The sequence below is a fragment of the Schistocerca cancellata genome, chromosome 2 (genome assembly GCF_023864275.1).
Source record: "Schistocerca cancellata isolate TAMUIC-IGC-003103 chromosome 2, iqSchCanc2.1, whole genome shotgun sequence".
Classification (NCBI taxonomy): Eukaryota; Metazoa; Arthropoda; class Insecta; order Orthoptera; family Acrididae; genus Schistocerca; species Schistocerca cancellata.
Genome location: NC_064627.1, coordinates 1,047,853,711 through 1,047,878,454, shown reverse-complemented (window position 1 = coordinate 1,047,878,454; position 24,744 = coordinate 1,047,853,711). Strand labels below are relative to the sequence as shown.

Genomic DNA, 24,744 nt, shown 5'->3' with positions numbered 1-24,744 from the left:
GTGTCGTTGTTGTTGGTAACTGCCTCAGACGCTGTCCATTAATCTGGCCGGAAAGTACACACGACATCTGGACCACGTTGTACGTTGTGTCTGCATCGAAGGAGCTGTGTGAGGTGCTGGATTATCAGCTAGTGAAAACACTGGTTGGTGGAGGGAACTGTACGCATCTAAAGATTCCTCCAAGACAAAAGCAGGTTTAATTCGGTCAACCGACACTGTGTTCCTTTCTCCATTCACCATAATGTCCATCGTTTTGTCCCGTGTTGTTATTACGCGGTGTGGTCCAGTGTAAGGTGGCGTGAGCGCTGGTTTAATGCTGTCTTTGCGTAGCATGATGTGAGTGCAATGCTTTATTTCTTTATGTACAAATGTATCCGGTGTCCCATGTTGTGATGCCGGATGTGGTTGCATGTGTGAAATCCGATCCCGCAATTGGATTATTAACTGGAACGACTGCGATAAGTTCCCCGGTGAGGCACCTGGATCAATAAACTTGCCTGGTAGCCACAGGAATTCCCCATAGACCAACTCAGCAGGGGATGTGTCGAGGTCTGGCTTAGTGATGCTGTGGAGGCCGAGTTGCACTAAAGGAAGAGCCATGGTCCACTTCGATTCGTGACACATTATGGCAGCTTTGAGGGACTGGTGCAACCGTTCAACCATGCTGTTGCTGGCTGGATGATAACTCATTGTTACATTACGTGATGCACCGCAAAACTTGCTCAGCTGAGTAAACAATTCAGACTCGAACTGGAGTCCTCTGTCAGCCGAAACGAGCAACCCAGTTGGACATAAATCCTGCAGCCAGCGTTTCAGCAGAAATGTTGTTCATTGGAATAGCTTCTGTCCAGTGAGTGAATCTTATCAATGATGGTTAGCAAATAGCGTTGACCCTCTGAGGGCGGTAAAGGTTCCACAATGTCCAAGTGGACATGGGCGAACCTCTCAGTCTTGTCTGGGAATTTGCCTACAGGCGCGCGAACTTGACGTGAAATTTTGCTGTGTTGACAATTGACGCATGCGCGAGCCCACTGAGGCAATCTTCTTGTATCCCTGGCTGCACGTAACAACTAGATATGAGCTTCGTCATCGCCTTAACCCCTGGATGACATAAATCGTGGAGGTTATTAAATATTTCCTTATTCAGGTCTGCCAGGACGAATGGGTGTGCTTTGTTGTTGGAGATCTTGAAATATATCTTAGTGTCTGATCCTGGTACATCAATGAGCTTGAGCTGCAGGCCTGCTGTGTCATCGTTTAGGCAATTTTCAAGTTCTTGATCTGATTTTTGTGCTTGGGCCAGGCGTGCAAGGTCTATAGTCCCCATGATTGCATTGACGTGTGACAAACAGTCTGTCACTACACTGTTCAAACCAGAGATGTGTTTAATGTTGGTGGAAAATTGAGCGATAAATTACAACAGATTAAACTACCTCGACGAGCATTTGTTGTTATTCTGGTGGAAGGCGAATGTCAGAGGTTTATGGTCCGTATAAATTGTAAATACTCTCACCTCCAGCTGTGTTCGGAAATATTTCACAGAAGCTTAGATGGCCAACAATTCTCGGTAGTGAGTGCTCCATTGTTGCTGAGCGGGCGATAATTTACGAGAGAAAAAAGAGAGGGGCTGCCAGGCTTCGTTCACATATTGCTGCAATGCTGCACCTTTGGCCACCTGGCTAGCATTGACCACGAGAGGTACGTCTAAAGCAGGGTGAGCAAGAAGTGTTACCCCAGCTATGCTTTTCTTGGCTGTTTCGAAAACGTCTATCATTGTCTGTGATCACTGCACAGGTGCTTTGCCTTTTGTTTTTGGGCCAGCCAGCGCCACTGTAAGTGGTTCTTGAAGTTCTGCCGCATGTGGCTGATGGCAGCAACAGAAATTGAGGATTCTGAGGAATTCTTTGGCTGTCTCTGGACGAGGAACATTCAAAATGGCTTTTAACTTTCTCTGGCAAAGGGCATGATCCCGCAGAAGAAATTGGGTGACCCAGAAACGTTATCTCTGGTTGTCAAGGCGCTCAAAACCTTCAGTGAGATGCTGTTCATGTTCATCTGGTGTCCCTGAGAAGACGAGTATGTCGTCTAGGTAGGCAAAACAACATGGTAACCTTCGTAATACAGAATCAGTGAATCTTTGCCATGTTTGTGCAGCGTTTCTCAGGCCAAACGTCATAAATAAACTTTTGAACAAGCCAAAAGGTGGTGTAATGGCTGTCTTCGGGATACCTTTCTCAGCAACCAGAATTTGTGTGTATGCTTTGGCACAGTCCAACACACTAAACACCTGTTTGCCCCACAATGCATGATTGTAGTCTTTTAGGAGAGGCACTAGATAGCGGTCTGGAATTGAGCTTGCCTTTAAGGCTCCGTAGTCAACACACAGCCGCCACGTGCTGTTCCTTTTAGGCACCAAATGCAAGGGTGACGTCCTCTCCCCACTAGACGGGTGGATAATGCCCTCGGCCAGCGTAGCATCAAACTCTGCCTTAGCGATCGGGAGCTAATCGTCTGGGTCTGCATGAAATCGGGAGGCCAGCGGTCATATTAGTGTAGTGTACTGTATCATGACGTACCTTTAGTGGGGCCCCTGGAGGCTTCGTGAGTACAGGAAACTGCGCTAGCAGCTTAGAGTACCTGTCGTCTGCAGCCTGGATCGTCTGGGCGTCCTAAGTTGCAGTGCGCCAAGAGGTCTGCGCCAATGATAGGCTCCATCACGTCTGCGACTATGAAGTTCCAAACCAAAGAATGTCTCAGTCTGAGGTCTAGTTCCAAATGCTGTACTCCATAAGTCATGATCGCAGAATTATTAGCAGCTGACAGTTGAAATGCTGCAGCCGGATGGTATTTATGTAGCTTATCGCGTGGTAGAATGCTGAGGTCGGATCCAGTGTCGATCAAAAACTTTCGACCTGTTTTGCAGTCCGTTACGAATAGACGTACAGAAGATCTGCTTGGTGCACTTATTTCTGTGTGATGTTTGTTGCTAGTATATGCCCAAGCAGATTACATTTACATGCCTGTTCTCCATATCGCTGGTGGTACCAACATACATTGGTAGGTGGTGCGTCACCAGAGGCATGAGCGTTCGAAGAAGAGCGGCTTCGAGATCTCCGTCGTAACTGTCCTTTAACGTTCCGGTCTGCGAGCAATTAATTCATCTGTCTACTGAGGGTGTAGACCTTCTTAATAAGTTCTCATTCAGCTGTTCCTTAAGTGTTTCCACTTTATTCACGAGACTATTGTAGTCTGGTTAAGTTCCCATTGAAGCATTGGAACACACTGTCGACAGATCGGAATAGGAAACAGGCACAATTGCGTCTTGAATTTGGTCAGCTAGATCGGCTACAGCATCAAGCGCCATATCAGTTTGTGACACGAAAATGGCATTCACTTGGGCCAGCAATGTACTACTCCATAATGTACAAAGTAGTGTATACGGGACTGTGCCTGCATCGACTTTGCTCCTCAGGTGGCGGGTTTTTGGTCTCGAATGTCCTGTGTTAGAACCTGCCATACCCTCTCCTCTTGAGAGGCAGATACTCATCGAATTAACTCAGTCTTGAGTTTTGTGTAGGCCTCTTGTGTTGGGCGGCGAAGTTATAATATCCTGTACTTCGGCAGCATACCAATGGTCTAATTGGCTCACTACCAATGCAAACTTGGTGGAATCTGACATCACACCTGCACAAAGAAAACTAGCCTCGACTTGTGCAAACCATAATGCAGGGTTGTGAGGCCAGAGTGGTGGTAGTCGTACTGCCAGTCTTGAAATCGTGGGAGTTTCTAGTGTATCTGTCATGTTTCCACTAACAAATGTCATTTTCTTGGTCCTGATGAATTGTCTTCTTAGCCACAATCATGTTGGGGTCACCGGATGTCGCGTTTCCTCTGTGCATTAGACTCGTGACTAACTATTGCGTTCTTATTATGGAAGAAGTATATCTTCTATGTTTATCATGTTTATATTGAAGATCACTCAGGAAAGAACATATAACATAGGCAGTAATTACACAATAATAACCAATGGAACGTTACAGAAAACTTGGGTAGAACTCCCCAGAAACGTTCTGTGAAATCAACAATGGAACAATTATAATGTAGCACATCGTTTAAAAGTCATGGAACACTCGCGCGCTGCAGCAAGTAGTAAGTACATGTCAGCGCTCCTCGCGGCTGGCACGCGAACCTCGTTGACACTTGTGTTCCGTCAGCTGCTCGCGGCTGCCAGCCATATGACCGCCTTAGTCGCCACATATTCTTGGCTTGCACCATTTGTGGAACTGTGAGAAACTTTGTCCTTTGTCCTTGCCAGCCGCAGTATCTCAGACTGGATATCGGTATTGGTATTCCAACTCGGATTTTCCATTGTTTGAAAGAAATATTCTGATTCACAGAAAGTGAATGAATGGGTCCAAAAAGTCATCAGACTACATTACATGTCTTCAGACAAGTACAGTGCGAACTTTGTTGTTTGGTCCATTGGAGATATGCAGCTTTATGTGCCGCTGTGAGCAATGGCCTTTTACTAGGTATTCAGATGCAAATGGCCATTGCAAACAGTTCCTTTTGCAATGTTCCCTTGGCAGCTGGTTGAGATGGACCTGTATTAAATGGCTGCAGAAATATCTGTCACATTTGAAACTGGTTGTCATTGACAAGGTGTGACATGTTTCTGGTCCCTGAGTGTTAGGATCTTTTTACGACCACTGTTTCTATACTGTGCCATATGGTTGCGAGTGATACATCATTTCTTGATGACATGTTGGAAAGTTCTCCATTGATAGAACTGCAACTTTGTGACAGTTTTTCTTCTTTATTTCTTCGTAGATGGTCCTCGATGTCGACATACTGCATTGTTACAATGGTTGAAAAATCGGGTTTGTAATTCTCCTCTGCCACAGTACAGGGTGTCCCACTCAAACCTCCCTGATTTCAAGGACCCAGGAGAGAAAAACCACAGCAGATATGATAATGAAAAATGCACCACATTGTAGAGCATCTCAAAGAATTTATATCCCCTCATCAGAAGTGCCAAGTGTCCTCGCACGAGTGCAGCATGGTCATTATGAAGTGAAAATGGCGGCTCCACAGCAGCACGCGCAAGCAGTAGTGTGGTTTTCGGAAACAAAATCGCCCATTACTGTGCAAAGAATTATTGTCGTTTGTATGAATGTGACCCACCTGATGCGAAAACAATTAACGAATGGTGTAGTGAGTTTGTGGCGACAGGAAGTGTTCTGAAACATTCTGGTGGTGCATGTTACTGAGTTTCATAAGAGACAGTGGAGGACATCAGACAAATGTTTCCCAGAAACGCACGTAAGTCAATTCGCCAAGCATCTAGGCAACATGATGTACCTTGATCAACATTGCATTGTGTAGTTCACCAGCGTCTTCGTATGTGTGCTTACAAAGTGCAAATTCTGCAACATCTGATGCTGAACGACAAACCATGCCGACAACAATTTGCTGTGGATATGCTGCAGCGTATTGATATGGATGCCAGCTTCCAGGAAAGATGTTTATTCTCAGATTAGGAAACCTTTCATCTATCAGGAAGGGTTAATAGGCATAATGTTCGGATTTGGGGTTCGTAAAATCCGCACGTTGTCATTGAACATGTTCCTGATAGCCCTAAACTAAACATCTGGTGCGAGCTAATGCATGACAGGATTGTTGGACCTTCCCTCTTTTCAGAACAAACAGTGAATAGGTTAGTGTATCTGCACATGTTGGAGCAGTTTGTGTACCCTCAGATACAAGACTTACAACCCAACATCATTTTTCAACAAGATGGAGCTCTGCCACATTGGTCAACAGTTGTTCGCAAGTTCCTGGATAGGAAATTTCCCAGTCGTTGGATCAGACGCGGAGGACCCATTGCCTAGCCACCACATTCACCCGAGATTATGCCGCTTGGTTTCTTCACGTGGAGATTCATGAAGTACCATGTGTATGCTACCAAAGTGGACGATATTCCTACGTTGTGACATTGTATCACTAATGCGATTGCAACAGTAACAGAGGAAATGTTACAAAGACCTTGGCAAGAAATTGAATATAGACTCAATTTTCTTCATGCTACAAATGGTTCACATGTAGAGGTGTATTGATAATAAATAAATAAATTGTTTGAGATGCTCTACAGTGTGATGCATTTTTCATTGTTGTATCTACTGTGTGGTTTTGATTTTCTTTTCTTTTTTGTTCCTGGGTCTTTGAGAGGGACACCCTGCACATGAAAAACATTACAATAATTAGCACTAAATTTGACTATAGTATGAAAGGTGTGGACTAGAAAAAATTTTAAAACCAAGTGCACGTTACACTACAACACCTTACTCTTAAGTCATAACTGTCTGAAACTGGTTAAACTTGAAAGATTTTGGTTTCTTTCCCATTTGCAAAATAGCAAAAACTCATGATGTGCAGTAGCATAGATTCACTAATCATTACGTTATGAAAAAAGAATAGAGTCACCATTACATAGCTTAATTACTATTCAAATCAGAATTAAGGGGATGGAAGTTGTATAAAGTCATTGCCCTGTTTATCCACTCTGAGTACTGCTCTCATTCAAACAGAAAATTAAATCCTCCCAAAATGCTATCAGATAGTTGACCTGTCAGAAATACACCAGTCTAGCACCACAGTTATCAGCTAATCAGCAAAATTAATTTTCATTGTTTCACCATTACCACTTAAAGCTCATAATTCCTCAGAACACAAATAGAAGTTTTCAGATAACGTAAGCGTGGAGGGTAAAAATCATAGGGGGAGATGAAGAGATGAATACACTAAGCAGATTCAGAAGGATGTAGGTTGCAGTAGGTACTGGGAGATGAAGAAGCTTGCACAGGATAGAGTAGCATGGAGAGCTGCATCAAACCAGTCTCGGGACTGAAGACTACAACAACAACATAGATCCAATGATGCAGCATTATTTTATTTGCGACTCACTAAAATATTGTTCTTTTTGTTAAGCTCTCGCACAATAAAACAGTACCCAATGTTGCCTAGTTCACAAATAGATCATCAATACAGTTATACCACATTTGTTTGTATTCATGCCTGTCAGCTCCATTATTTGACTTAACATTTCTTACCTCGTTAGCTAGTGGAGTGCATTCTCAAAAAATATCCCTACTGCAGAGACACACTCCCTAACCATTAAGGCCCTAACATTATTCATTATTTTATTATTTCGTTATTGTTTCATTATATAATAAATAAACACCTGCTCTGCTTATCTAATGCAAAATTGACTCTACTGAAAACCACTCCACAATAACAGATCCTTATGCTAAGACAAACTTAACTCTCATTACTGATCACACAAAATTACCATTCAGAAAAACTATTATTTCACTGTATTCTAGCTGGAAGGGCGATATACATACAAATCTTGCTTATTCTTTCCACACATATTACTCCAGGCAACTATGTATAAAGTTGGAATTCCTTAATGTTGGAAAAGGCTGTAGCATGACACAGTTCTATAGGTAGATAAATATACTGATTGCATCGAACACGTACACTTCTATTATACAACAATGAACATTAGGATCTCATATTTAAGATGGTTTTTACTGCATATTGCCTCTGCTGCTGCACCAATGAGCTGATTACTTCAGATGTTAATTATCCTCCACATATGCTGACACCTTTCATTTTCAGTTACCTTCCATTTGTTTGACAGAAATTCTTTCACCACTGTACCAATTTACTTTCTTCCGTCCTTTTATGATTCCCTTACTTATAACTAATACAACATAATATACATAAATAATTCTGGAAAAACGTTTTCGAAAATATTCCTATACTATAGCACCCTACTGTTCAAAATTACATGAAAGTCGAAGAAAGAATGTTTCTGATTTACGTATTAACTACAGATAGACTAGGAGAGGGGTTTGACTGTCTCAGGAAACATGAAAATTGAGACAGACAGCAGGGGTAAGCATTATTGCCACGTAATGAATCCAATGCAGAATGCTGAACCCTCTACTTGCTATTTGCACAAGAAATTAGTCTCAAATATTACATCAGTGCTTATATTTTGAATCACCAAGAAATTACATTCCAACAGCTGTCCTGCCAATTCCTCAGTTTCACGCTCTTTGCTAGTTTGCCAGTAGTACCAATAATTTTTATTCCACAAACATGCATCACTACTATACCCTCTGTGTTCTTAATAGATTAAAAAAATGCCTGTGAAATGCCATTCAAGTCACTACCACTGTCCAATAACAATTAACATGTATCCCTTGTACCCTCACTGTTATTACAGGGTGCCACACTTTATTTTTGTTTACCATGTGTTCTCCATGTTCCTCATTAATTCTTTCTTTACTTAACACATTGCCCTCATTATTAATACTATATTCAAATACTTCGTCCTCATTACTACTGGATTCTTCACTGCTATCATCATTACAACTACTGTCAGAATCAGACACCTTGTCACTTATGCTATGCTTTAGATTTTGTATATCTTCCACTTTTTCCCCTATTTCAGTCAATTTTGAATCTACATTGTCGTTTACTTTTTCCAGTTTTCCTCTACCACTACTGCACACTTGGTTTCTACCTCTGTTTCAAAATACTTTTAATCTGATCTATTTGGTTCTCAAGTTAAACCCTGTTTTCAGGCATTAAATTTCCTGGCTGCTTTGACTTCATCTTTACACTGTTTTTCAGGCTCCTCCACCCTCCCACTATAGTCATCGCAAAGCTTCTTCCTCTCTCCTACACATTTACTACTCATTAATGTTAATTTCTCATTAGTATTCTGCTCTACTTTCTTTATCTTTTCATCACAATCTTTCACTACTGCCTCAACCTTCTTATTTAATTCTGAAAGATTAGAGCTGACTGCCTTAATCTTCTTTTTAATTTCTTTCTACAGTTCATCCTTTAAGCTAACCATGTCAGTTCTAATGCTATCAGTTTTCTTTACCACCCTACTAATGTCTTTTTTCATACTACTAATGTCTTCTTTCATGCTCATATTACTCAAACTACTCATAATTTGCCTTAACATCACTTCCAAATTTCCGTCTGCCATAAACTGTTGCCCTTGCTGATGTTCGCTACTAGATGCCTCCTCCTTAACCTTAACGATCTCACCCACTTCAGTACTGTTTTCGTCCATTTCACTCACATCACCACACAATGTAGATGACGCTTTTATCATTTCATCTACAATAGGACTTTTGTCCCCATCATTCAAAGTTACATTCATGTCTGATTTATAATCTTCTACAGAACCAGTCTCCTGTTGCCCTGTGTCTCCCATCATACTGTCTTGTTCATTAAGGTCACTCAGTATGTATCACTTAATATAAAACAGCCTTTGCAATGAATTACCTTGTTTTTAATCACTCGCCGGCTGCTGCTCTGCTGTGCTTATCTCAACTCGTTTTCTGCTGCAAGTTGTAATTCTCTCGGTGAGGCGTCTTGTTTATTTCGGTCAGCTATGTCCACCTTTGTACTGCTTGGCTGCTCCTGTACTCAGTGGCTGCTCCCATAGAACCTGATCACTGATTGGCTGCTGTGGCCATGAAACCCCAGTGCTGATTGGCTGTAGCATCTCTTCCATTTAAATCCCTGTAAACAGCTCAAGTTCACACTTCACTGTCAATTTTCTTGAGTTCTAGTTTATTGTGCCCACATACAATGTCCTCACATTGGGGCACGATATGTGATGGTTTGCCTTCTTTATTTCTTCGTTGATTGTCCTTGGTATCGGTGTACTGCATTGCTATGCTGGCTGAAAAATAGGGTTTGTAATTCCAACACTGAATACTGTAAATAATGTAGCCAACAGATGCACAGTTGCATATCACAGTCTTCACTTTGACTTTTCACTACCCCCCAATAATACACAGTTATATATGGCCTGTGCACTATTGTTCTAACTTCCCGTAAGCCTCATTAATATTTTGCAGGCGAACATCCACATACTGCTACAAAAGTTTACTGTTGAACATCTATGAGCAGTAAAAACATAACCATATAATTCACAGTTCTTTCGGAATAATCAGGTACGTATGGAACAGACACTGTCATTGCTTTAACACATGGCCTATTAGTGTAACACTTATTTCACTGTTAAGTTGATTCATTGTTGTCGTTCTAACCAACACAGGTTCCTCGGCCGTGGACTGACTGTCTTTATATACGCTCACAATGATAGGTGCTGAAACTACATGTTGTTCAATGTTTAATTATCAGAAATTACAATTAAAACTGAACTCATTAAATTAACAGTAACAGTTACTTCTACTACCAGAGTTAGGCTGAATTATTTGATTAAATTGTGAAATTAAAAAATATAGTTACGCAAAAAATACTTTTGACAGAACTGTTAATTACTTTGAAATCAATCAAGGGCTTGCTTTGCTAACATGTTTTCGAATAGAGCCAAATACATACTTTAAGAATACAATTAGTTGTTCCTCCAAATGTTTAAAATTAGTACAGAATTTATATGTCAATAGTAGAATTTAAGTTACGAAACAATTACTGATTTTGCCCTATAATGAAAGATACTAACTAGTAATTGTCAAAATAAATTAGAAAAACAATTACATACATAAAACTAAGCACAAAATTAGATCTGGTGTTATATTATTTAAAACTGTGGGCCAACCTTTCTCTTTTATAAAAATGCAGATTATATTCTCGTATGTTGATGGTAATCAGTTAGATGGCAAAACAAGAGGGGAAGTAAAACTATCCCAGCTTGCTTCATCACAACTTCGTTAATGTTGTGGTCATGGGCTCGTCCAAACACTATTGCTCGTTTCTGCTATTCTGTCATGTTTCCATTTCGAACCATCTTACTGCACTAATTCTATACAACCAACTGGCATATATATACAGGGTACCACACCACTACCATGACTTACTGTCATTGGTGGAAGCTCACATGATACCTGGTATCGGGTCTACACCATCTAAAGCACTCCAAATCAACTAACAGGAGGGGGTGGGAGGGTCTATAATTTTGTCTGGTGAGCTTAACGGACCTTTGTTCTCAGTGCTGTCAAATCATTGTTGTACCTGTTCATTATACAGTAATTTATGGTCCATGGGTCTTCCGTACATTCAGATTCATGTTTTTAGCGGGATTAACATAATAATTATAAGATTCCATTGTAGTTTTCATTTCTTCAAGCTTGTGTTTTATTCAAATCTGTCACAACATAATTGGTGAACCCCCCATCTACTGTCTTGTCATTCTGTCCCCATGGATGCACATTTAGGAATTAATATGCCACTAGTGTGAAAGGAATCTTGTCATTAGGTTTTTAAAAATAGTATATGGCCTCAACTGGGTATATTTTTCACTGACACTGATTGACATGCTAGTTGATATATTTTATATTTATTCATTACTGTATAGAAGAGATGTTGAGTTGCAGTCAGGCGTAATGGAAGGACTGTTACACATTTTAGCTTTTGGCCAAAGGACCTTCTTCTAAAGTGGAAAACATACACACATTCACACAAGCACAACTCACACATGCATGAATACTGTCTCTGGTTGCTGTAGCCAGACTGAGTCTCTGACAGCTCATGTGTATGAGAGTTGTGCTTATATGAATGTGTGTGTTTTTTCTATTTCAGAGTAAGGTCCTTTGGCTCAAAGCTAAAATGTACAGCTACCTTTTTGTTGTGGCTACCTGTAAATCAACATCTCCACTATATGGTGAGTGGCAATCTCTTCCTGTAAAGCTACTTTAACTAAAAAGAGTCTGTGTACTCTGAACACAGTAGGGGTTTATTGACCAGCCTACTACTCAAACTCACTTTAAAACTGAGATTGCGACTTCCATACATGGCTACTCAATACTCGATGTTAACAAATTTCTCTTCTTCAGAAACACTTTCCTTGCCGTTGCCAGTCTACATTTGATATCCTCTCTACTTCAATCATCATCAGTTATTTTGCTCCCCAAATAGCAAAACTCCTTTACTACTTTAAGTGTCTCATTTCCTAATCTAATTCCCTCAGCATCACCCAACTTAATTTGACTACATTCCATTATCCTCGTTTTGCTTTTGTTGATGTTCATCTTATACCCTCCTTTCATGACACTGTCCGTTCCGTTCAACTGCTCTTCCAAGTCCTTTGCTGTCTCTGACAAGATTACAATGTCATCGGCGAACCTCAAAGTTTTTATTTCTTCTCCATGGATTTTAATACCTACTCTGAATTTTTCTTTTGTTTCCTTTACTGCTTGCTCAATATACAGATTGAATAACATCGGGAATAGGCTACATGTCTCACTCCCTTCCCAACCACTGCTTCCCTTTCGTGCCCCTCGACTCTTATAACTGCCATCTGGTTTCCGTACAAATTGTAAATAGCCTTTCTCTCCCCATATTTTACCCCTGCCACCTTCAGATTTTGAAAGAGAGTATTCCAGTCGACATTGTCAAAAGCTTTCTCTAAATCTGCAAATGCTAAAAATGTAGGTTTGCCTTTCCTTAATCTAGCTTCTAAGATAAGTCGTACGGTCAGTATTGCCTCACGTGTTCCAACATTTCTACGGAATCTAAACTGATATTCCCCGAGGTCAGCTTCTACCAGTTTTTCCATTCGTCTGTAGAGAATACGCGTTGGTATTTTGCATCCGTGACTTATTAAACTTATAGTTCGGAAATTTTTACATCTGTCAGCACCTGCTTTCTTTGGGATCGGAATTATTATATTCTTCTTGAAATCTGAGGGTATTTCACCTGTCTTGTACATCTTGCTCACCAGATGGTAGAGTTTTGTCAGGACTGGCTCTCCCAAGGCCGTCAGTAGTCCTAATGGAATGTTGTCTACTCCCAGGGCTTGTTTCGACTCAGGTCTTTCAGTGCTCTGTCAAACTCTGCACGCAGTATTGTATCTCCCATTTGATCTTCATCTACATCCTCTTCCATTTCCATAATATTGTCCTTGAGTACATTGCCCTTGTATAGGCCCTCTATATACTCCCTCCACCTTTCTGCTTTCCCTTCTTTGTTTAGAACTGGGTTTCCATCTGAGCTCTTGATATTCAAACAAGTGGTTCCCTGTTCTCCAAAGGTCTCTTTAATTTTCCTGTAGGCAGTATCTATCTTACCCCTAGTGAGATAACCCTCTACATCCTTACATTTGTCCTCTAGTCATCCCTGCTTAGCCATTTTGCACTTCCTGTTGATCTTGTTTTTGAGACGTTTGTATTCGTTTTTGCCTGCTTCATTTACTGCATTTTTATATTTTCTCCTTTCATCAATTAAATTCAGTATTTCTTCTGTTACCCAAGGATTTGTACTAGCCCTCGTCTTTTTACCTACTAGGCCCTCTGCTGCCTTCACTACTTCATCTCTCAAAGCTACCCATTCTTCTTCTACTGTATTTCTTTCTCCCATTCCTGTCAATTGTTCCCTTGTGCTCTCCCTGAAACTCTGTACAACCTCTGATTCTTTCAGTTTATTCAGGTCCCATCTCCTTAAATTCCCACCTTTTTGCAGTTTCTTCAGTTTTAATCTACAGTTCATGACCAATAGATTGTGATCAGAGTCCATATCTGCCCCTGGAAATGTCTTACAATTTAAAACCTGGTTCCTAAATCTCTGTCTTACCATTATGTAATCTATCTGAAACCTGTCAGTATCTCCAGGCTTCTTCCATGTGTACAACCTTCTTTTATGATTCTTGAACCAAGTGTTAGCTATGATTAAGTTGTGCTCTGTGCAAAATTCTATCAGGCGGCTTCCTCTTTCATTTCTTAGCCCCAATCCACATTCACCTACTACGTTTCCTTCTCTCCCTTTTCCTACTACCGAATTCCAGTCACCCATGACTATTAAATTTTCCTCTCCCTTCACTATCTGAATAATTTCTTTTATTTCATCATACATTTCTTCAATTACTTCGTCATCTGCAGAGCTAGTTGGCATGTAAACCTGTACTACTGTAGTAGGCGTGGGCTTCGTGTCTTATCTTGGCCACAATAATCCGTTCACTATGCTGTTTGTAGTAGCTAACCCGCACTCCTATTTTTTTATTCATTATTAAACCGACTCCTGCATTACCCCTATTTGATTTTGTATTTATAACCCTGCATTCACCTGACCAGAAGTCTTGTTCCTGCTGCCACCAAACTTCACTAATTCCCACTATATCTAACTTTAACCTATCCATTTCCCTTTTTAAATTTTCTAACCTACCTGGCCGATTAAGGGATCTGACATTCCACGCTCCGATCCGTAGAACACCAGTTTTCTTTCTCCTGATAACGATGTCCTCATGGTACTGTAGTAAATGATGAAATGGGATTGTCTCTCAATGAAGACTTAATTATGAGCCTGTGCATCATTCTCTCTCAGTTGCTTTTTGTTTTCTACAGTCATTCATAAACTTCATGTTCCCAAACAATGATGGAATTTTTATGAATGACAATGCACCATGTTACCGGGTCTCATTTGTTTTTGATTGGTTTGAAGAACATTCTGGAGAATTCGCGCGAATGATTTGGCCATCCAGATCATGCGACATGAATCCCATCGAGCGTTTATGGGACTTCGTCGAGAGGCCAGTTCATGCACAAAATTCCGCAATGGTAACACTTTCACAGTTATTGATGGCTATAGAGGAAGCATGACTTTGTATTTCTGCAGGGTCTTCCAATAACTTTTTGATACCATGCCACGTCTAGTTGCTGCACTATGCTGGGCAAAAGGAGATCTTACACAATATTAAATAGCATCCCATTACTTTTGTCACTACAGTGTATAACTGTGTGCAACCCATCGGATAGTCAGTTATGATAGTTGGTTGCCACTGCTGTTGCATATGGCTGCACCCCAGTTGTTGGAGCGGTGCACTGCAATGTAATGCTGCGCTATGGAGGGATGGCTCATGATGAACTCTGCAAACTTGTTGAGGCGAGTGTATATGGTGGCGGCGAGTGGACATACCCATGGTCTCCAGATATTCTCAATAGAAGTCACTCTTAATATTGACTGCAACAATTACATTGTAATTGATAAATTACTGGCAGAAGTAAAGCTGTGAGGACCGGGTGTGAGTCGTGCTTCGGTAGCTCAGATGGTAGAGCACTTGCCCGCGAAAGGCAAAGTTCCCGAGTTTGAGTCTCGGTCGGGCACACAGTTTTAATCTGCCAGGAAGTTTCTTATCAGTGCACACTCCGCTGCAGAGTGAAAATCTCATTCTGGAAACATCCCCTAGGCTGTGGCTAAGCCATGTCTCCGCAGTATCCTTTCTTTCAGGAGTGCTAGTTCTGCAAGGTTTGCAGGAGAGCTTCTGTAAAGTTTGGAAGGTAGGAGATGAGATACTGGCAGAAGTAAAGCTGTGAGGACCGGGCGTGAGTCGTGCTTCGGTAGCTCAGATGGTAGAGCACTTGCCCGTGAAAGGCAAAGGTCCCGAGTTCGAGTCTCGGTCGGGCACACAGTTTTAATCTGCCAGGAAGTTTCATATCAGCGCACACTCCGCTGCAGAGTGAAAATCTCATTCTGGATAAATTACCTTTTGAAAGACTTCTTGGTCTCATTGAGGTAGTTATTTTTAATGAAATCTCCTTGTTATGTCATTGTGAAAACTTGTTTGTATTTGATTATTTGAGTCGCTACCCAGTGGTTATTACCGTTGCCAAGCTCAGTTTTTCTATTAGGTGTTAAATTAGTTTCACCTGGTTGACTTCACTTCATTGCTTTTGTTAATAAAGCACACTGCTATTTATTAGATACAGCCGTCTCAATTTTGAGGGTTTATGTTGCACAATTACTAACACAGCACTGTAGTTATCACTGGATCATGTCATATTTGTTCGCGTATACATATCTTCTGCTCATAATTTTGTTTACATTTGTCATTACCTGTACAGTTTCATCACGAATGTGATTGCCTCTTGGAGGGCTGCCGCCACATGATCCTCTTGTGTTTTCTTATTGCAGTGCTTTTGTCTCAATATGTCATTAGCCATGGAACTTTGTTACTGTAATTTCAAGTTTTTTTATACACTATTTTGCAGTTTCCAAAAACACAGTCGCCTCGTGTGAGGCTTCTGATATCTTGATGTATGCTTTTACATTAAACCAGATGGAACCTCCACTTCTTTCAGCTGTTATTCTGTATAAAGCTACTTTTACCATGAAGAAGGACAGGCTGTGTACTCTAGAAACAGTCTGGTTTATCGACCACACTACAATTAAAACACAGTTTACAACTCAGATTACTACTGACTTGTTTCACAAGAGCATATTGTCTGACAGATTTGTCGTCGGATTCTTCTCCTTTCTTTGTTCTATATTCTTAGGACTGTGTTGGCAAAAACCATGTAACTTTGTCAGGGAGGAGCTCCATGGCGTGATGCGTGGCACTGCACACTATGAGCGACTACTTGCGATGATTGAAACTCATCAAAAGGATGTCTTTTACTGCTGCAAGACTTCCCAGGAGCACCTCATACATAAAAATCCAACCCTAACAAATTGAAAAACGTCGCAGTACCTTAACTAACAATAATAACATTGATTAAACTTAGCTGCATGCCATGATGAATGATTACTCAGATAAACCAACTGCTGAGAGTACAGGTGTTTCACAAAATCTCCAAAATATTAAACATTCAACTTCGTGGCTCAACCTCATGCTGTGACATCCATACCTCAACGGTGGTGCCTCAACAACCTTAGTGCCAAAGCAGAACTGATACTATTGGTTGATTTACAGGGTCTTATAAATCATACTTTCACTTTATAACAAATAATTTTTAATTCTTGTTGTTTTGCTTCAACGGTTACACATTCATGCTTTTACAAACTTAGTTTGACAAACTGTGCTAATATGGTGACATCTTTCATTAGATTATTTGAAGTTCGATATAATAGTTATGACATTTTGAATTTAGTATCCTGATGTTACAAAATAGACTTCAATGTTCCTTTATAAATAATGAAAATAACCTTATTTATGCCCAACTTCATATTATACAGTTATGTCTGTTTAAAGTAAGGAATATTAAAATGATAGACTGCTCACTCATCAGAGAGAGGAGGTGTGAGTGGCAGACAGGGACACTGAAAAAAAGACTAAAAGATATTATTTAGCTATTGGACCAAGTCCTTAATCAGATGTGTGCATGTGCAGACAGAATGCATCGAGAGGCTGAACCATGTCGTCCTTGTGGGGGTTGTATTCAGCGGGAAGGTGGGTGGGCACAGCCGAGGCGGTATGCTGCCACAGCAAACTGTGATGCTGGTGGATGCCACTGCGGAAGCAAAAATCATAAAAGTAGATGAGTCAAATAATCACTGTACAAGGGAGGTCTTTGACAGAAAAAACATATTACAGTGCTGTGAAAGTCGTGTCTGCTGCAGCAGATGGACAACAAACAACATAAGGAAACATGAAGAGCATCAAATGACAAACAACCAAAAGTGCCTAAGAAAGGTCGGCAAAGACAATAAGAATTCTGTGCTGAGGTAGAGTGGAACAAAGAACAGGAAATTGCTATGTATTGTAGCTGACCAGATGGTGTTTGACGGGAGGCAATGATAGGGAGCTCAGCCATGTGTACAGTTGCGAGTTGAGGAGTGAAGAGCTGATCTGGTGTCCACCTGCAGCTCTCACATGTTGCACAAAGCAGGATGGGCAAGACAGAAATGTTGTGTGATGCCCTTGTTGCTGTTGTCGACGGAGTCGTCCGTTGTGGCAAGATTTCCTGGTTGGGACTTCAGTGGCTTCCTCTGTGCCCAGCAGGCTCGTTGTTTTGCACCCATGTGTTCCATGAACAGTGGCAATGCCCTGCGTGTCGTCCCCCCACCACCACCACACTCTCCCCCTGCGAAAGTAGAAACCAGCAGTCCTTGACAGATCTCTACAATAAAGGATGTGCTGACAAACAGGTTTGTCAGGCACTAGCCTGAGGATCACATCCAAACCAGGAAGATTGCATACAGTGAAAAGGGGTTTTGGGAAACAGAATGGCATTGAGACTGATACAAGCTCTAGAAAAGGTCAACACGAGTGGCAAGACAATTGTGTGCAAGTGAGGTGAAGAAAACAACAAACTACACATGTTGTAAAATTTTAACTTTCACGACCAGAAATGTTGCACTACCAGTAGTGAGCTAGCGTGTGAATTGGACACTCAAAGAAGTTACGATCCTCTTTGAATATGTCCTCAACAAACTCCACAGATAAGGATGTCCGTCATAGAGATGGTGATGAAATGTCAGGTTTAAATGTGAAATTCATTTGACAATGGCATAACTGCTCAAAACATTTTATTAATTGACATTATGCATGACAGCAAGGGAAAGCGAAGCTGGTCCTGTAAAGGTGGCAAAGTGACACAACAATGAAAAGAGGGGACCAACGGACACAACAATGAAAAGAGGGAGGCCAGGTTCCGAACAGGAAGCCAATTAACAGAACCATGAATAGAGGGAGGCCATAAACAGGAAGCCAAATAACAGAACAAAGAAGAGAGGGAGGTCATTATTGAAATGGAGGAGACCAACTAACAGAATAATTAGAACAAGTGAGGAAGAAGCCATGACAAAAACAAAATGGGACAAGTGTCCAAGTCCATTACCTGAAATGTGACAATAATTTGGCAGAACTGTTGGTCAGAAGTCGTATGAAGTTGCTGTTGCTGTAGAATTACGATGATTCAGTAGTGGTGCACACAGTTACGAGCGACAACTTAACAGTTATCAGGTCTCAGAGTGACAGCATACAGAATGATTACAGACTAGTGATGGTTACAGACTTGTTGATGCGTACAAATTGTCGGCCAGAACCAGTGCACAACAAAATACCAGGGGTCACTGGCTCTTGGCTACAGGTGACTGAAGTGTCAGACCATGATCATGCTGAACTTCACTATATGCAGTTGTGTCTATTTTATGTGTGGAATATTTGTTCATTGTACAATTTGAAAGGAGTAATTATAGTTGAACAAAGCTAAATGACAATACAGGTCCAAAATCCTGTATACAGGCTCACATTTTACTACACAAGGGTTCCTTATTAGATTCATCAGAACATTTTCACTTTCCAGTTACTGTCACTATCCTGAAAGTCACATCATAGCTTCTACAGCCATTGAAGGTGCTGAGCTTGTTCAGCTTGTAGATACACAAATAGCTTGTTGTACTTTGCACAACTGGAGTGCTATGTACAGCTGATTGGACAACCCTTATTGTGAGCTAGAGACGGCAGAGTAGCTCACCTTGCCCACATGGAACACCTGCGTGCTCTCACTTTAACAGTTGGTATCATTACAGCATTGTAGCTAATATTTGTAGTTGCTCAGGCGGTTGTAATGCTGCACTAATTCTACATTTACTCTCTGCAAACTACTGTGAAGTGTGTGGCATAGGGTACGTGCCATTCTACTAGATTTTAGGTAATTTTCCTGTTCCATTTCCATATGGAGTGCAGATAGCAAGACTTAAACAGTCTTACCTCGAGGTACACTGTAATTGATCTAATCTTGTTCTTACAATTCCTCTGCAAGTGGTGCTTAAGAGTTGTTATGTATCCCAAGAGTCAGCATTTAATGGTGGTCTTGATGCTTACCTCTGTCTTAAAGAATCTGTCAGTTAAGTTTCTTCAGCATCTCTGAGACTCAGATGAGTCAGACAAACCTGTAATCATCCATGCAACCCTCTGTGTGTATGTTCAGTATCCTCTGTTAGTCCTACCTTTACCACTCCCACTCACTTGAGCAATTTTCTAAGATGGGTCACATTAGTGATTTGTAAGCAATCTCCTATGTAGTCTGATTACATTTTCCTAGTGTTGTACCAATAACCCAAAGTCTGTCACCTGCTTCACTTACGACTGAGCTTGTGTGGATCATTCCATTTCATGGCCCTACAAAGTGCTACACCCAGGTTTTTGTATGAGCTGACTGATTCTGACTGTGATTCATTTATATTTTAGTCATATTGTGAAATTCAGAATTTTACATTATTTTTGAACATTTAAAACAAGTTGCCAATCTTTGCTTCACTTTGACATTTTATCAAGATATGACTGAATATTTGTGCAGCTTCTTTCAGACAATACTTCATTATAGATAACTGCGTCATATTCAAAAATTCCGAGGGTGCTACTGATATTATCTGCAGTGTTATTAATATACAACATGAACAGCAAGGGTCTCAACACACTTTCCTGGAACACACTCAAAGTTGCTTCTACACCTGTCAGTAGCTCTCCGTCCTATGTAAGTTGTTGCATCCTTCCTACCAGAATATCCTCAATTCAGTTGCACATTTCATTTGATATACCATACAGCCGTACTTTTGATAATAAGCATAGATGTGATATTGAACCAAATGCTTTTTGGAAATTGCGAAATACTGCACCTACCTGACTGCCTTAACCCAAGGCTTTCAGTATATCACATGAGAAAAATGTGAGTTGGGTTTCAGATGGTCTATATATTTTCAGAATCCATGCTGGTTGACATGGAGGAGGTCATCCTGTTCGAGATACCTCTTCAAGTTCACATTATGTCCTAAGATTCTAAAACAAATGGATGTCAAGGATATTGGATGACAGTTATGTAGACCACTCATACTACCCTTCTTGTAGACAGGTGTGACCTGTGCTTTTTTCCAATTACTGGGCACACTTTTTTGTTGGAGGGATGCGTGATAGATTAACTCAGCCTAAAATTCATTATAGAATCTGATAGGGATTCCATTGGGCAATGATTTCAGCTTTTTATCAGTGCAAGTGGCACTGATGTGCATAACAATAATGGAAATTCCTGGAAGTAGTAACACATAAAATAAGGGAAGGTAAACACTCACCTGCAGCGAAGCAATGCATGGAGCACAGAAACATGTAACAGGAAACAGCATTCACACTATCTCTCGCACAATAGCTCTTTTTCTAATGAGAAAAAGGCAGTTTTCTGTTACATGTTTCTCTGCTCCACGCATCAGTCCACAATAGTAGAGTTGTTACCTTTCCTTTCTTTTACCCAATGACATTAATACCTATTTAAGTAATTTTTTCAGAGGGACAAGGATTCAGTGGGGGAAATTCTTATGGGTTTTCCTTTGTTAAGGAACATTTGAAAATTGAGTTAGCTAAGCTTTCACTTTGCTATCCTCAGTTTTATTTCCTGCCTCATCTGTGAGTGACTGAACACTTAAGTGCCACTATCAGCCTTTACTTACGACCAGAATTTCTTTGGGTTTGGTGAAAGACCATTCAACACTATCCTGCCACAGTAGCCATTTAAGGCTTCAAGCATTGGTCATTTGACCGCAAAATGCGTATCATTAATCACAATTTTATCTCTAGCCCTATGCTTTGTTTTACACGCATTTTATGCAGTAACCTCTGTTTCCTTAGAAATTTCCTTTCAGTGACTGTTTTAGTATCCTTAGAAGGCATGACAGTATCGCTACTCAACCCAGTTGACACAGGTACTTCACAATCCGATGGTGACTCGGTAAAACAGGGACCAGAAGCTCGAGAGTGGAACAAACTTGCGATGTGAACTGAACTACAGGAAGTGGTGTGTCCGAACCCACAGAGATACGTGCATGCCAATATACCTAGCATACAGTTGGTCGCAGGCAGCTAATGACTGAGCACGCGACAGCTCTCAGCATGAGTACAAGACTAGGTCTGTGGTGGTTTAACTCCACAGGAACACTTGCCTGAGCCACTTACTACTGCTCGCAAGTAAACATTTCCATCAGTGGGTCCGCCCACATGATGGGACGTGTGTGCTCCATGGCAGGTGTCTGAACTAGTCTGCTGTTCCACCCATGCCAACTCATCTGCCTCCATTGGGATGTCCGCTGATGGGAGTACTAAATCCCTGCCCACTTTAAAAGGCAGGCTTGGACTATGATCTCCAGCGTAGAACCAGAGAGAGTGCTAGAGAACTTGGCAGTAGACTGACCACTGAAGGAGGCAAAAACAATGCCATCAGCTCACCGGAAGGGTGGAAGGACACAAGGGCTGTGATGATGACAGTACCACTGGTGGTAGTGGGGATGAGTCCACATCCACTGAAAAAGTGGGAGAGGGGGCTGAAGGGGAAGGGAGCAGTTCAAAATCCATGGGCTCCACGATGGCAGGTGGAGGTGCAAGCTGCTCAGGGGCCTGGGCTGCAGGCTACAGAAGGATGGTGGAGGGCATGGATGGGATGGCAACGGTAACACATGCTGCTTCATGTGGGAGCCCTCTCCAAGAACAGTGTTGTGATCAACCCAGCCACTCAGCTGACTGGAAGGCCACAGCTGTGATGGTCCAACAAGGTATGGGCACAACTGATTGGCAAGATGAGTCAGCTGCTCCTCACTGACATCACCACAAACAACTGCCAACCCTTGTGGCTGACCACAACACCAAGGACCCACCACAGTCACGAGCTGAAGAACAGGCCCCAAACAGCAGCTTCAGGAGGAAAATGTGACTGGCCATGGTGGTCCTTGGCATGTAACTCAGGAATATCATGCAGGAATATCATCCAGCTTGTATTGAGGGCCAAATAAGGCTTGCAGTCTGTGATGAAGAGGAACCTCACCCTGTACAGAAAGGCGTGAAATTTTTTAATCCCGAAAATAATAGCTAGCATCTTCTTTTACATCTGTGGGTAGTTCCATTGGGGAGCAGAAAGCGTCTTTGATGCGTAAGCAGTGGACTGTTTGAAGCCAGCTGGGTTACAATGGGACAAGACAGCACCAATGCCATACTGGGATGCTTCGCACGCGAGGATCAGAGGTTTACCTGGTGTAGAGGAAGCCAGAGAGGGAGCAGAGCACAAACACTGCTTGGAAGACTGAAAGACATGTTTACAGTCTGCAGACCAGACAAACTTAATCCCTTTCTGGCGAAGCCAGTTGAAAGGCTGGCAGAGGGGCACAAAGTGGAGAATGAACTGAGCATAGTACAAAAGCTTACCCAAAAGAGACTGGAGCTCCTTCAGCCTCTTCGGCACTAGTAGTTTGACAGTGGCCTTTATGTGTTCATCTGTGGTGACAAGACCATCTTTACTAATCAAATGACTCAAAAACCACACCTTCAGGGAGTAAAATCTGCACTTTTCCAGCTTACAACCAAGACCATTCTCCAGGAGGCATTGGAAAACGGAGTGAAGGTTCTGTAAATAATTTTACCGAGTAGGGTCCATGACCCAGATGTCATCGAGGTAATTGGCAATCAGGAAATGTCTTGAATCAACTGCTCTAAATACCATTGGTAAATTCCTGACGGAGATGAGATTTCAGAAGGCAAGCAGTTAAACAGGTAAAGGCCAAAATGCATGCTGAGGACCAGGGTAGTCTGAGAAACTGCATCCAGTGGCAACTGCAAGTAAGCATCACATAAGCTGATACAGGAAAAATGCTGCCTCTGAGATCTTCGCCAACAACTCTGCTTGCAGCAGAATGGGCTACAAATCCATGACACATTGTACATTGAATCATCATCATCATCATTTAAGACTGATTATGCCTTTCAGCGTTCTGTCTGGAGCATAGTCCCCCTTATAAAATTCCTCCATGATCCGCTATTCAGTGCTAACATTGGTGCCTCTTCTGATGTTAAGCCTATTGCTTCAAAATCATTCTTAACCGAGTCCAGGTACCTTCTCCTTGGTCTACCCCGACTCCTCCTACTCTCTACAGCTGAACCCATGAGTCTCTTGGGTAACCTTGCTTCTCCCATGCGTGTAACATGACCCCACCATCTAAGCCTGTTCGCCCTGACTGCTACATCTATAGAGTTCATTCCCAGTTTTTCTTTGATTTCCTCATTGTGGACACCCTCCTGCCATTTTTCCCATCTACTAGTACCTGCAATCATCCTAGCTACTTTTATATCTGTAACCTCAACCTTACTGATAATGTAACCTGAATCCACCCAGCTTTCGCTCCCATACAACAAAGTTGGTCAAAAGATTGAACGGTGCACAGATAACTTAGTCTTGGTACTGACTTCCGTCTTGCAGAAGAGAGTAGATCGTAGCTGAGCACTCACTGCATTAGCTTTGCTACACCTTGCTTCCAATTCTTTCACTATGTTGCCATCCTGTGAGAATATGCATCCTAAGTACTTTAAACCGTCCACCTGTTCTAACTTTGTTCCTTCTATTTGGCACTCAATCTGTTTATTTCTCTTTCCCACTGACATTACTTTCGTTTTGGAGATGCTAATCTTCATACCATAGTCCTTACATTTCTGATCTAGCTCTGAAATATTACTTTGCAAACTTTCAATCGAATCTGCCATCACAACTAAATCATCCGCATATGCAAGACTGCTTATTTTGTTTTCACATATCTTAATCTCACCCAGCCAGTCTATTGTTTTCAACATATGATCCATAAATAATATGAACAACAGTGGAGACAGGTTGCAGCCTTGTCTTACCCCTGAAACTACTCTGAACCATGAACTCAATTTACCGTCAACTCTAACTGCTGCCTGACTATCTATGTAAAGACCTTTAATTACTTGCAAAAGTTTGTCTCCTATTCCATAATCTCGTAGATCAGACAATAACTTTCTCCTAGGAACCTGGTCATATGCCTTTTCTAGATCTATAAAGCATAGATACAGTTCCCTATTCCACTCGTAACACTTCTCCATTATTTGTCGTAAGCTAAAGATCTGGTCCTGACAACCTCTAAGAGGCCTAAACCCACACTGATTTTCATGTAATTTGTCCTCAACTAATACTCGCAGTTTCCTGT

At 41.5% G+C, this 24,744-nt stretch overlaps 1 protein-coding gene across 3 annotated transcripts in view; it reads left to right on the top strand.

Moving 5' to 3' along the window:
* Positions 1-24,744, top strand: part of LOC126163029 (uncharacterized) — a 166,315-nt gene that overhangs the window by 98,682 nt on the left and 42,889 nt on the right. The window lies entirely within an intron of this gene.